Source organism: Malaclemys terrapin, chromosome 6 (assembly GCF_027887155.1).
Source record: "Malaclemys terrapin pileata isolate rMalTer1 chromosome 6, rMalTer1.hap1, whole genome shotgun sequence".
Lineage (NCBI taxonomy): Eukaryota > Metazoa > Chordata > Testudines > Emydidae > Malaclemys > Malaclemys terrapin.
Genome location: NC_071510.1, coordinates 113,694,766 through 113,706,399, shown reverse-complemented (window position 1 = coordinate 113,706,399; position 11,634 = coordinate 113,694,766).

The window sequence follows — 11,634 nt, the reverse complement described above, 5'->3', positions numbered from 1 at the left end:
CATAAGGCTCTCAATACAGTACTATTACCAATCCTTGAAATTATCCAGTTTCACAGACTTTTGGCTACCATACACCTGTCTACAGGGCCAGCTCTAGCTTTTTTGCCACCTCAAGCGGCGAAGAGGGGAAAAAAAAATCTGTGATCGGCGGCACTTCAGCGGCTGCTCTCCCGCGCTGCTTCAGTCTTCAGCGGCAATTCGGCGGTCAGTCCTTCCCTCCGAGAGGGACTGAGGGATCCGCCGCTGAATTGCTGCCGATTACCCAGACATGCCACACCCTTCCATGGGCCGCCCCAAGCACCAGCTTGCTGTGCTGGTGCCTGGAGCCGGCCCTGCCTGTCTAAGTATTCTGTTTTCTTTCCTTAATCAATAATTATACAGTAGACTCTCTCTCAGCGATACAGAGGTCATACTCCCATGTTTTTAAGCTTCCCAGATCTTCCCTTAATCCCTTTTTAAACAGGAGCGTCAAAGATAACTTCTCTGAAATCCCAAGATATACCTCTTCGCTCTGCTCTCTAATGAGAACTGAAAACTATCTCCTTCTGCTCCTCCTTTTGTGTTTGCTGTCTCTTTCAGAATTCTGGCATTTCTCAAACCTCCAGTCCTGCAGCATCTATTTTCAATTGCTCTGTTGGTTTTTTAACATGGTGAGATCTAGAGCTGGCAGAAACTCAGAATGTCTGTTCCACAGGAAATTCTGATGTTTTGAATTTTGTTTTCATATCAAATTGGAAGAAAATCAACAAATTTCAAAATGTTCCATGAAATGAAATTTTCTGAAATGTTGTGTTTGGGGTCTGCTGGAAAATTTTTGACCAGCTTTAGTGAAATTCTTTGTTGCAGCAAGACTTGATTTATACCAAGATTTTGTGTGGTAGAACTATGTCAGGTAGGGTGGTGATTTGTACCAAAATAGTTATACTGGTACAACCCCTAGCATAGGATGCAGTTATACCAATATAAATATGTTTATACTGGAGTAGCTTTTCCCCCTTTTGTGAATAGCTGTATATAAGCATTTTCATATGGATATAACTGTCCACACCAGGGGAGTTGTATTTCTTTAACTATACTACTATAGTTAAACCACAATTTCTTTTGTGTGTAGTTGAAGCCAAAGTTTTACTTCCTCTAGAAACCTTTCAGTAGCATGTTCCCCCCACTGCCTCACAGAAGTCCTTCAGGTTTCCGTAATAACTACTTGTACTGTCACCATTTGCCTCACCATCCCCTCAGGGAGCCATACCCTCCCTGTTGCTTCTTGCTCTATATATTTGTAAAATCTTTATTGCTTGTCATCACTTCTTAAGCAATCTGCCTTTCATTGTAAATTAGAGATGGTCACAAATTGTCCATCAAAATGTTTTGATTTTTTCCCAAAGAAAAACAGGCTTTTGACAAAAATTAAAGAACAAGTAATTGTGTTTGTTAAAAAATGTCACAGGAAAAAAATTCATTTCCTGCCTATCTGTATTGTATATCTTGGTATAAATCAAGTCTTGCTGCAACAAAGAATTTCACTAAAGCTGGTCAAAAATTTTCCAGCAGACCATTTTTCCATTGGAAAGTGCCATTCCATTCAAATTGAAACAATGTCACTTTAGTTGTAGTTCTCTCATAACAACACAGAACTTTTTAATAGCCCAGGTACCTGATGGAATGAAGGGCACATCAAATAGACTTCTACCCTGCCCCATTTTGCCATACCAGGGATATTCTCATGCCTCAATGTCATGTTGTTCAAAAGAAGTTCAATCCGTTATTAGAACAGTCAAAGCAGCCTATAAAACTCCAGCAAGTAAATGCTAGGAAATGTGATAGTTCCATTCTGTTCCTGTTGCAGATACTCAAAAAGCTAATTCCCATTATTTACTAATTACGTAACTAGGATTTCATTAACAAAGGAAAAAATTGGCAGGATGAGTTCATAAAGCTTCTTCCTAACAATGGACATAATCCCTACAGCTGTAAATCATCCCTGCCAAAGATTATAGTATTTTGCAACTGCTTAGCTGCATTATGGGTTAGAGCAGAGAGTTGTCTTTCATTGAAGTATCCAGTAGAATCTAAATGCCACTGCTACAGGCAGAATATTAGAATAGATGGCCTAGTGGCCTGTTCTGGTACGGATATTGCTATATTCCTATATAACAGTTATTGTCAATCCCAAGTGTTCAAAATGCATGGAGTGGCTTAAAAATCACAATATTTTTTTTAAAAACTGGGTTCTTTTTAGCCGCCTTGTGGTTTCGAGGCTTTAGGTTACATTGGGTCACATTTTCAAACTTTTCTTTGCAGCCAAAAAAGCTAAACACGTACTAAAAAAATAAAAATAAAGCTGATATGCTCTTGTATTTACATGGCTTCAGGAGCTGGGGCCTTAAGGAAAACACCAAAGCCACGAGACTGAAACAGAATCATGAGAGAGTTGGTGACTGATAATGGGGCATAATCAGATGTTGAGTTAGTGTCCAGTCCTTCATTGTTATTTCATGCAACCAGCCCCATTGTCTCCAAAGGGATTTCTTGCATAATGGCTACTCATGTGAGAAAGTGTTGCCAGATTGGGCCCCTATTTTGTGAGCCAGGAAACTCCTCTTTTCACAAACATTCTAGGCTTACTCCTGCAGTCTTTTACTCACTGGAGTAGTCCTTATTCACATGAATTCTGTCATTGAGTTTAGTACATTACTCATTGGAGGCGAGGTTTGCCGCATCAGGCCCTCGTTCTAGAGGAGAGGCTCGCTGAATCTCTTAATTCCTGTTTATTTTTGAGTGCCTACTTTATAATTACTACTTTTATTGGAACAGCTGTTCCTTTGTAATGTTTAACAAAAGCCTACCAGGTATTCTTTAGATGGTTTTAAAATCTCCAGCAGTCACCCTCCTGTCTTACATGTGAGAGCGATGCAATACAGCAGTTATGTAGACAGACAACTGGGAGAAAAAAATGTTGTGTGTGTTAGTCCTCTGTCACATTTCACATGGCTAACTATTTAACACACTTCAGAGATATAAATATGAATCAAGAATGCAGATTCTAGGTCATACTGTATTTAGGTCATTTTAATAATTTCACTGGGAAATAATTCATGTTTTGATAGGGTAACTGAGGTCCAAATAGGTTTCTCTTTTACTTAGCTTTCTTATGTACACAAAAATGAATTCGAGTATGATTGGTAAATTCATAGATGTAATAAGCCGAATTCTTCTTGATTGCCACAAGGTAAATGCAGCTTGTCTCCAGGCAGAGGAAAGCTAAGTGACTTGCCTTACGTCACGCTGCAAATGAATGAACCACACTGCAAAGCTGCGAACAGAACCCTAGTTACCTCACTCCAGGTACAATTCCCTATCAAATAGACTATGCTGCCTCATTCTGGACACATAAAGGATGCTCTAAAGGGACACGGTCAACTTAAAATAACAACAGGTTTCAGAGTAGCAGCCGTGTTAGTCTGTATCCGCAAAAAGAACAGGAGTACTTGTGGCACCTTAGAGACTAACAAATTTATTAGAGCATAAGCTTTCGTGGACTACAGCCCACTTCTTCGGATGTACAGTACAGTACTCTCACACTTCTTATCACACTGTCTGTACTGGGCTATCTTGATTATCACTTCAAAAGTTTTTTTTCTCTTAATTAATTGGCCTCTCAGAGGTGGTAAGACAACTCCCACCTGTTCATGCTCTCTGTATGTGTGTATATATATCTCCTCAATATATGTTCCAATCTATGCATCCGAAGAAGTGGGCTGTAGCCCACGAAAGCTTATGCTCAAATAAATGTGTTAGTCTCTAAGGTGCCACAAGTACTCCTGTTCTTTTTAAAATAAATAACTTACATGTAGTTTTGGATACTAGACCTGCCTGTTAGTCCCTTCGCTAATTTTTGTGGATTTTCAACTACATTTTGCTCTCCCTGCTGCTATGTGAAAAATCCACACAAACAGAATAAAGTGACTGATTAGACAAGGGAAACAGTGAAATGAACTATATACATAGTAAACAACATGAAAAAAACAGAAAAATATCTTATTCTGCTGTCAGTCATAGTAACCTTAAGTGATACTTGTAACAACCGCTTAAAAAGAAGTCTGATTTTTAAGTTGACTGTGCCCCTTTAATTCCCCAAGAGGCATTGGAGGTTCTACTCTCCTTTACGTAAAGGGAAAAGTTGGAAGGCTGAGTTGCAAAAGTAGGTTCTCTCGTGACAGCTCTTGTTTAGAAATGTTATCTGAGTACATGTCCTTGTTATATACACTAATAAGGAGGAATAAGGGTTAATTTGGGTACAAAAGCAATACCTGTGCATTTTCCATTTATTTACATGACAAAGTGTTTCTCTGAATTTTGCCCTTTCTAGTCTATGTAGGTTCTTTTACTGTCCTCACAGCATAGCAGCTGAGCACCTTTCTGTAGTGCACTAAGCAACGCTTTGCACCATGATCGTTTTCATTAAGCTATTCTTTACATTGCCATGATGAAATCACAGCCCAGTACTTTGTATTTACTTAAGGAAAGCAGGGGGGTGGGGAGGAGATATTTGAGAATGCAAACGAGGAACAAAAAATCGGAGATCATCAGAAAGCAATAATCTGTGTGCATTCACATAACCAGGGAATTCAGGGTGGGGAGTGGCAAGGGAGACTTTACCTGAGGTTGGGAGGCTTAATTAGTAGATAGTGCTCCAGCTTGGCGCAAATGGGACTGCATATCTGCTATCAGCCTGTAGTCCTAAATAAAATTAATCTTGATTTTAGCTCAATGCTCCGGGAATAAAATCTGAATCGTTATTTGCCATGATTGGCACTTCTGTGCTCTGCAGACTGAAATCCTCTCTAGTGGATAGAAAGAATACTCTTTTCAACGCATAAAATTTGCCATTGACAGGGCACTGTAGGGAAGCTTTGCATTGAGGCTGCACACTGTACAGTTGAATACACACTGTTTATTGGATACATTATTTATGATGAGATTCCCTTCACACACAGAGAGGAACAAAGTCCCTCTGCTGGGTAGCAGAAACCCACATCTAGATTTATGACCTCTAGCACCTCTGCATACCGTTACAGGCCTGGTTGTACTTTTACATTGTATTCATGTCATAATATTTTTTGTACATGCACTATATTAACCAGAGGTGGCATGGTTTAGTGGATAGGACACTGAACTGGATGGCAGGATACACGGATTCTATGTCTACCACTGATTTGCAGGGTAACCTTTCTGTGACTCTATTTCCCCTACACTCTTTTCCTGTCTTGTCTATTTAGAGTGTAAACTTTTTTCGGGCAATGACTAGCTCTCACTAGGTGTATGTACAGCATTTAGCACAATGAAGCTATGATCTCATCCGGGGCCACTAGGCATTGCCATAATGTATATATAATAATAAGGCCGCGCACCAAACTAGACCTACATTTTGCAGCAAGGTCTCTGAATTCGACACCACACTTGTGCGGCTGAGTGAAAATTCCCTGACAGCTTCATTTCTTTGTTGAAGTGTGGTGTTTTAAATTAATTTAAAAAGAAAATGAACATGATCAGTACAGCAAACCCTGTTTAGTTTATCTAACCTCGAGACAAAACAAATTATTTATTTATCTAATAGATGCTCTAAAAACAATTCACTTATTTGTCTCTCCTTGTTTGGGAGAACTATAGCCATCAGATACCTTAGAACTAATCAGGGAACTTTACCAACTTTTCTTTTAGAGACGCTGAACATGCATTTCTTGCTTTCATTTTTGTTTTTAGATTTACTTGTCTTTTAGCACCGTGGTTCTCAACCAGGGGTATGTGTACCCCGGGATGTATGCAGAGGTCTGCTGGGGGTACATCAACTCCTCTACATATTTGCGTAGTTTTACAACAGGCTACATAAAGCACTATTGAAGTCAGTACAAACTAAAATTTATAGAGACAATGACTTGTTTATATTGCTCTATATACTATACACTGAAATGTAAGTACAATATTTATATTCCAATTGATTTATTGTATCATGATATGGTATAAATGAGAACGTAAGCAATTTTTCAGTAATAGTGTGCTGTGACACTTGTATTTTTATGTCTGATTTTGTAAGCAAGTAGTTTTTAAGTGAGATGTAACTTGGGGATACTGAAAGGGGTACAGTAGTCTGGAAAGGTTGAGAGCTATTGGACTAGTGGGTAAAGGAGTGTTTGTACATCAGAGAGAGCTACCATACAAAGGCCTGCAATGCAGATGTAAGGAGCACTAGTGGAATCCCTAGAGGCTGATTCAATGAGAATCCTTTGAGGTAGATGGAATGAGCCACCCATCTGGTCAAACCTCATGGAGAATGCTGTGTATTCTCATAGTCTGACTGTGTGGAGTAAAGGTGGGAAGGCGGGGGGTGGGAAGAGGCACAAGATGGGGGCGGGAAGAGGTACAAGATGGGGGCAGACCCTTGGGGGTAAGGAGCAGGGCCTCAGGAGGAAGAGGAGGTTCTGGCACTTCTGCTAGTGTGTCCAGTTTTTAAATATTACAAACTTGGCAACCCTCTCTCCAGCTGCACCCTGCCAGGGGACTTCTCACAGGGAAGGAAACGCTGGGATGTGCTGAGCCCTGACACCCCCGGAGCATGCAAGAAGCAACATGCAGCTCTGTGGGCCCAGTACCCATTCCCCATGAAAAGCCCCAGTATCTGCTGCCCTCCATGCAGGCTGGTTTGCAGGGCTGCAGCCAGGGAAGGCATGTCCCAGTGCTTCTGTCCCTGGTTGCTGCCTCTGCAAACATGCCTTTGGCTTATTAGTACAGCTGTCAATTAATCACAGTTAACTCACTCAATTAATGCCAAAAAATTAATTGTGATTTAAAAAATTAATCACACTTAATCACAGTTTTAATCACACTGTTATAGAATATTGATTGACATTTATTAAAGATTTTTGGATGTTTTTCTACATTTTCATATATATTAATTTCAATTACAATACAGAATACAGTGTACAGTGCTCACTTTATATTTTTATTACAAATATTTGCACTATAAAAATGAGAAACAAAAGAAATAGTATTTTGCAATTCACCTCATCCAAGTACTGTAGTGCAATCTCTTTATCCAGAAGTGCAACTTAGAAATGTAGATTTTTTTTGTTACATAACTGCACTCAAAACCAAAACAATGTAAACCTGTAGAGAATACAAGTCCACTCAGTCCTACTTCTTGATTAGCCAATTGCTCAAACAAGTTTGTTTACATTTGCAGGAGATAATGCTACCCGCTTCTTGTTTACAATGTCATCTGAAAGTGAGAACAGGCATTCGCATGGAACTGTTGTAGCTGGCGTTGCAAGATATTTACATGCCAGATGCACTAAAGATTTATATGTCCCTTCATGCTTCAATCACCATTCCAGAGGACATACGTCCATGCTGATGACTGTTCTACTTGATAATGATCCAAAGCAGTACAGAATAATGCATGTTCATTTTCATCATCTGAGTCAGATGCCACCAGCAGAAGGTTGATTTTATTTTTTTGGTGGTTCAGGTTCTATAGTTTCTCTTTTAAGATTTCTGAAAGCATACTCCACACCTCGTCCCTCTCAGATTTTGGAAGGCCTTCAGATTCTTTAACCTTGGGTCGAGTGCTATAGCTATTTTTAGAAATCTCACATTGGTACCCTCTGTGTTTTGTGAAATCTGCAGTGAAAGCGTTCTTAAAACGAACAACATGTGCTGGGTCATTATCCAAGACTGCTATAACATGAAATATATGGTAGAATTCAGGTAAAACAGAGCAGGGAACATACAATTCTCCCCCAAGGAGTTTAGTCAGAAATTTAATTAATGCATTATTTTTTTAACGAGTGTCATCAGCATGGAAACATGTCCTCTGGATTGGTGGCCGAAGCATGAAGGGGTATACGAAGGTTTAGCATATCTGGCACGTAAATACCTTGCAATGCCGGCTACAAAAGTGCCATGCAAACGCCAGTTCTCACTTTCAAGTGACATTGTAAACAAGAAGCGGGCAGCATTATCTCCTGCAAATGTAAACCAACTTGTTTGTCTGAGCAATTAGCTGAACAAGAAGTAGGACTGAGTGGACTTGTATACTCTAAAGTTTTACATTGTGTTTTATTTTTGAATGCAGTTCTCTTTTGTACATAATTCTACATTTGTAAGTTGCACTTTCAGGATAAAGAGATTGCACTACAGTACTTGTATTAGGTGAATTGAAAAATACTATTTCTTTTGGTTTTTTTACAGTGCAAATATTTGTAATAAAAATAAATATAAAGTGAGCACTCTACACTTTGTATTCTGTGTTGTAATTGAAATAGATACATTTGAAAATGTAGAAAACATCCAAAAATATTTAAATAGTATTCTATTATTGTTTAACAGCACAATTAACCACACACTTTTTTTTAAAATCATGTGATTAATAGTGATCAATTTTTTAAATCACTTGACAGCCCTACTTATTAGTAACTGCTGGGATAATAGCAACTTTTTGCTAGCAACTGAGGGGTTGCTAATAAGCAGAGTCTACTGTATTTAAACCAAGTCAAATAGCTTGAACAGTAGAGATTGAGAGAAACCCACATCAGAATGTCCCATAGTCAAAGGGCTAGGGGGGAACTGAATATCCGGGGTGAGCGTTCTAACCGCTGGGTAAAGGCTATAAGGGAGTCCACTTGTGCCGAGTTGGCATGCACCACTGCTGCTCTTGGAAGAAAAACTTAGGTGCCTGATGCAGGGAGAGGGTTCCTGGCTATTAATCGCAAACAGAGATAGGCATCTCCTTGAAGCCCAGAGGTAGGTGCCTAACTCCCTGAGAGGGAGGGGGCTTAGGACACACCCCTTTCACTGGCATCTGCTGTTGGCTAGCTTAGGTGGCTCCCCCCTCAGGGTGCTGGCATTTGTGGATCCCATTTTCAGGTGTCTCTCTCTCCATTCATTGTACAGGGAGCCTAGGTGCCTAACCCAAGGTTTTCAGATTCCAATGGGTGGCTCGCTGCCTAAAAGTTAGTTGCAATGCCTATGTGGAGCCGGGCTATGGTCTCTTGTAAAAAAACAAAAACATGTTATTATAAATTGTCTCTCAGTGCTGAGTTTGTTACATTCTTGAGTGCTTTTATATATAGTTTAGTCTTGGTCTGCAGATTTCAAAATAGCTGTGTTCAGACCTCCCTCCCCCCACATAAATTATAAATTAGATTCTTAGCTCATGTTTAATGATACATTCAGATGCTTGGCACAATAGTTTAGCTCATCATGTTAGCATCACTGAGTTTATCTGACAGTAAGGACTACAGAGATTAAAAGGAGAAGCAATTGTCTTCAAGGCATGGAAACAAATTTCTACCAAGCTTACATCCCAGCACTTGTGGCCATGTTTGCTCTTAATGACTGAACAATCCTAAAGATCTCTTCCATCACTTGACATAAAGAGCATTTAATGTGATTGTGCTAGAACAGGGGCTCTCAACCTTTCCAGACTACTGTACCCGTTTCAGGAGTCTGATTTGTCTTGTGTACCCCCAAGTTACACCTCACTTAAAAACTACTTGCTTACAAAATCAGACAAAAATACAAAATGTCACAGCACACTATTACTGAAAAATTGTTGACGGTCTCATTTTTACCATGTCATTATAAAACAAATCAATTGTAATATAAATATTGTACTTACATTTCAGTGTATAGTATATAGAGCAGTATAAAGCCCACTGTCTATGAAATTTTAGTTTGTACTGACTTCACTAGTGCTTTTTATGTAGCCTGTTGTAAAACTAGGCAAATATGTAGAGGAGTCTATATACCCCCTGGAAAACCTCTGCGTACCCCTGGTTGAGAACCACGGTGCTAGTCTATCAGTCCTGATTTTAAACATTAGAAAGCTAGACAAAGAAGGAAAGATGTATAAGAGAAAATATCACAACGCCACTACATATATCCAGGCTCCACCCACACCTTGAATAGTGTGCGCTGTTCTAATCACCCCATCTCAGAAACAATATATTAGAATTGGAAAAGGTACAGAAAAGGGCAATAAAAATGATTAACGGTATAGAACAGCTTCCAGATGAGGCGAGATTAACAAGACTGGGACTTTTCAGCTTGGAAAAGAGATAACTAAGGGGGGTTAGGATAGAGGTTTATAAAAATCACAAACCGTGTGAAGAAAGGGAATAAGGATGCATTATTTACTCCTTCACATAACACAAGAACCAGGGTAACCCAATGAAATAAACAGGAAGCAGGTTTAAAACAAACAAAGGCGTTCCTTTACACAACTCACAGTCATGTGGAACTCATTGCCACGAATGTTGTGAAGGCCAAAACTATAACAAGGTTCAAAAAAGAACTACATAAATTCATGGAGGATAGGTCCATCAATGACTATTAGCCAAGATGATGAGGGATGCAACAGTATGCTCTGGATGTACCTAGCCCTGGGATGGTCAAACTTTTTGGCCTGAGGGCCACATCTGGGTGGGGAAATTGTATGCAGCGCCATGAATGTAGGGCTAGGAGAGGGGGTTGGGGTGCGGGAGGGGGTACAATTTGCAGGAAGGGGCTCAGGGCAAGGGGTTGGGGTGCAAAATGGGATGCAGGGTGCAGCAGGGGGCTCAAGGCAGAGGGTTAGGGGCTCAGGGCAGGAGGTTGGGGTGCGGGCTCTGGCCCAGCGCTGCTCACCTTACTGCTGACCTGACTGCTCTGGCCCTGCGCCGCTCCCGGAAGTGGCCAGCATGTCCGGCAGTGGCTCCTGGGGGTGGGGCCGTCGCGCGTTGCCCTCGCCTGTGGGTACCATCAAAGCTCCCATTGGCTGTGGTTCCCCTTCCCGGCCAATGGGAGCTGTGGGGGGCGGTGTCTGCAGGCAAGGGCAGCTCATGGAGCCCTCTGCCCCTCCACCCCCACCCCCCAGGGCCACACAGAGATGGTAATCCCGTGGGTCAGATTGAAAGCCCTGATGGGCCGGATATGGCCCGCGGGGCTAGTTTGCCCTCCGGGAATGGGATTATATTTTTCCAGTTTTTAGTTAATATAAAGATAATCTGAATTTTATATAATTTAGAATGTCAAGCACAGAGATTTTGAAAGGAGGTTGCTACTGATGGTATATTAAAACGAGACAACTAATGTTGATTTTTTTCTTTTATGTCCCCTGCATCGGATTTTATATAAATTCAGGATAAAATACCTCAAAACCCTGGGAAGTCTATTATTGTTGTTAAATATTTATATAGCATTACAACTTTGCCTGGACTTTTACACAGATTAAAATACCAACCACCTTGTTCTGAAGAGTTTTGTAACCTCAAGCAGACAAAAAAATGCAGGAAGAACCTGGAAAAAGAATAGATGAAGGAAACAAAACTAATGGTAGTTATTGTATAGTGAGCGAGTCTCGTAAGGTCTGGTATTTTTCCATACAGGCTGCGGAAGGCCCAGAAGAAAGGAATAGGCCACAAAGGAGTGGAAGTTAATAGTGGATAATAAGGGGGAAGAAGTGAGGTCAAAGGAGGATTTGGAGAAGAAAAAAAAACTTCATCCTAATCAGCTACCTGAGCGATCATCATTTCTTGGAGCAACATTAACTCATCGGTAGCTTTTAAACCCCCTCCTCAGAAGGGGCACTACTCAAAC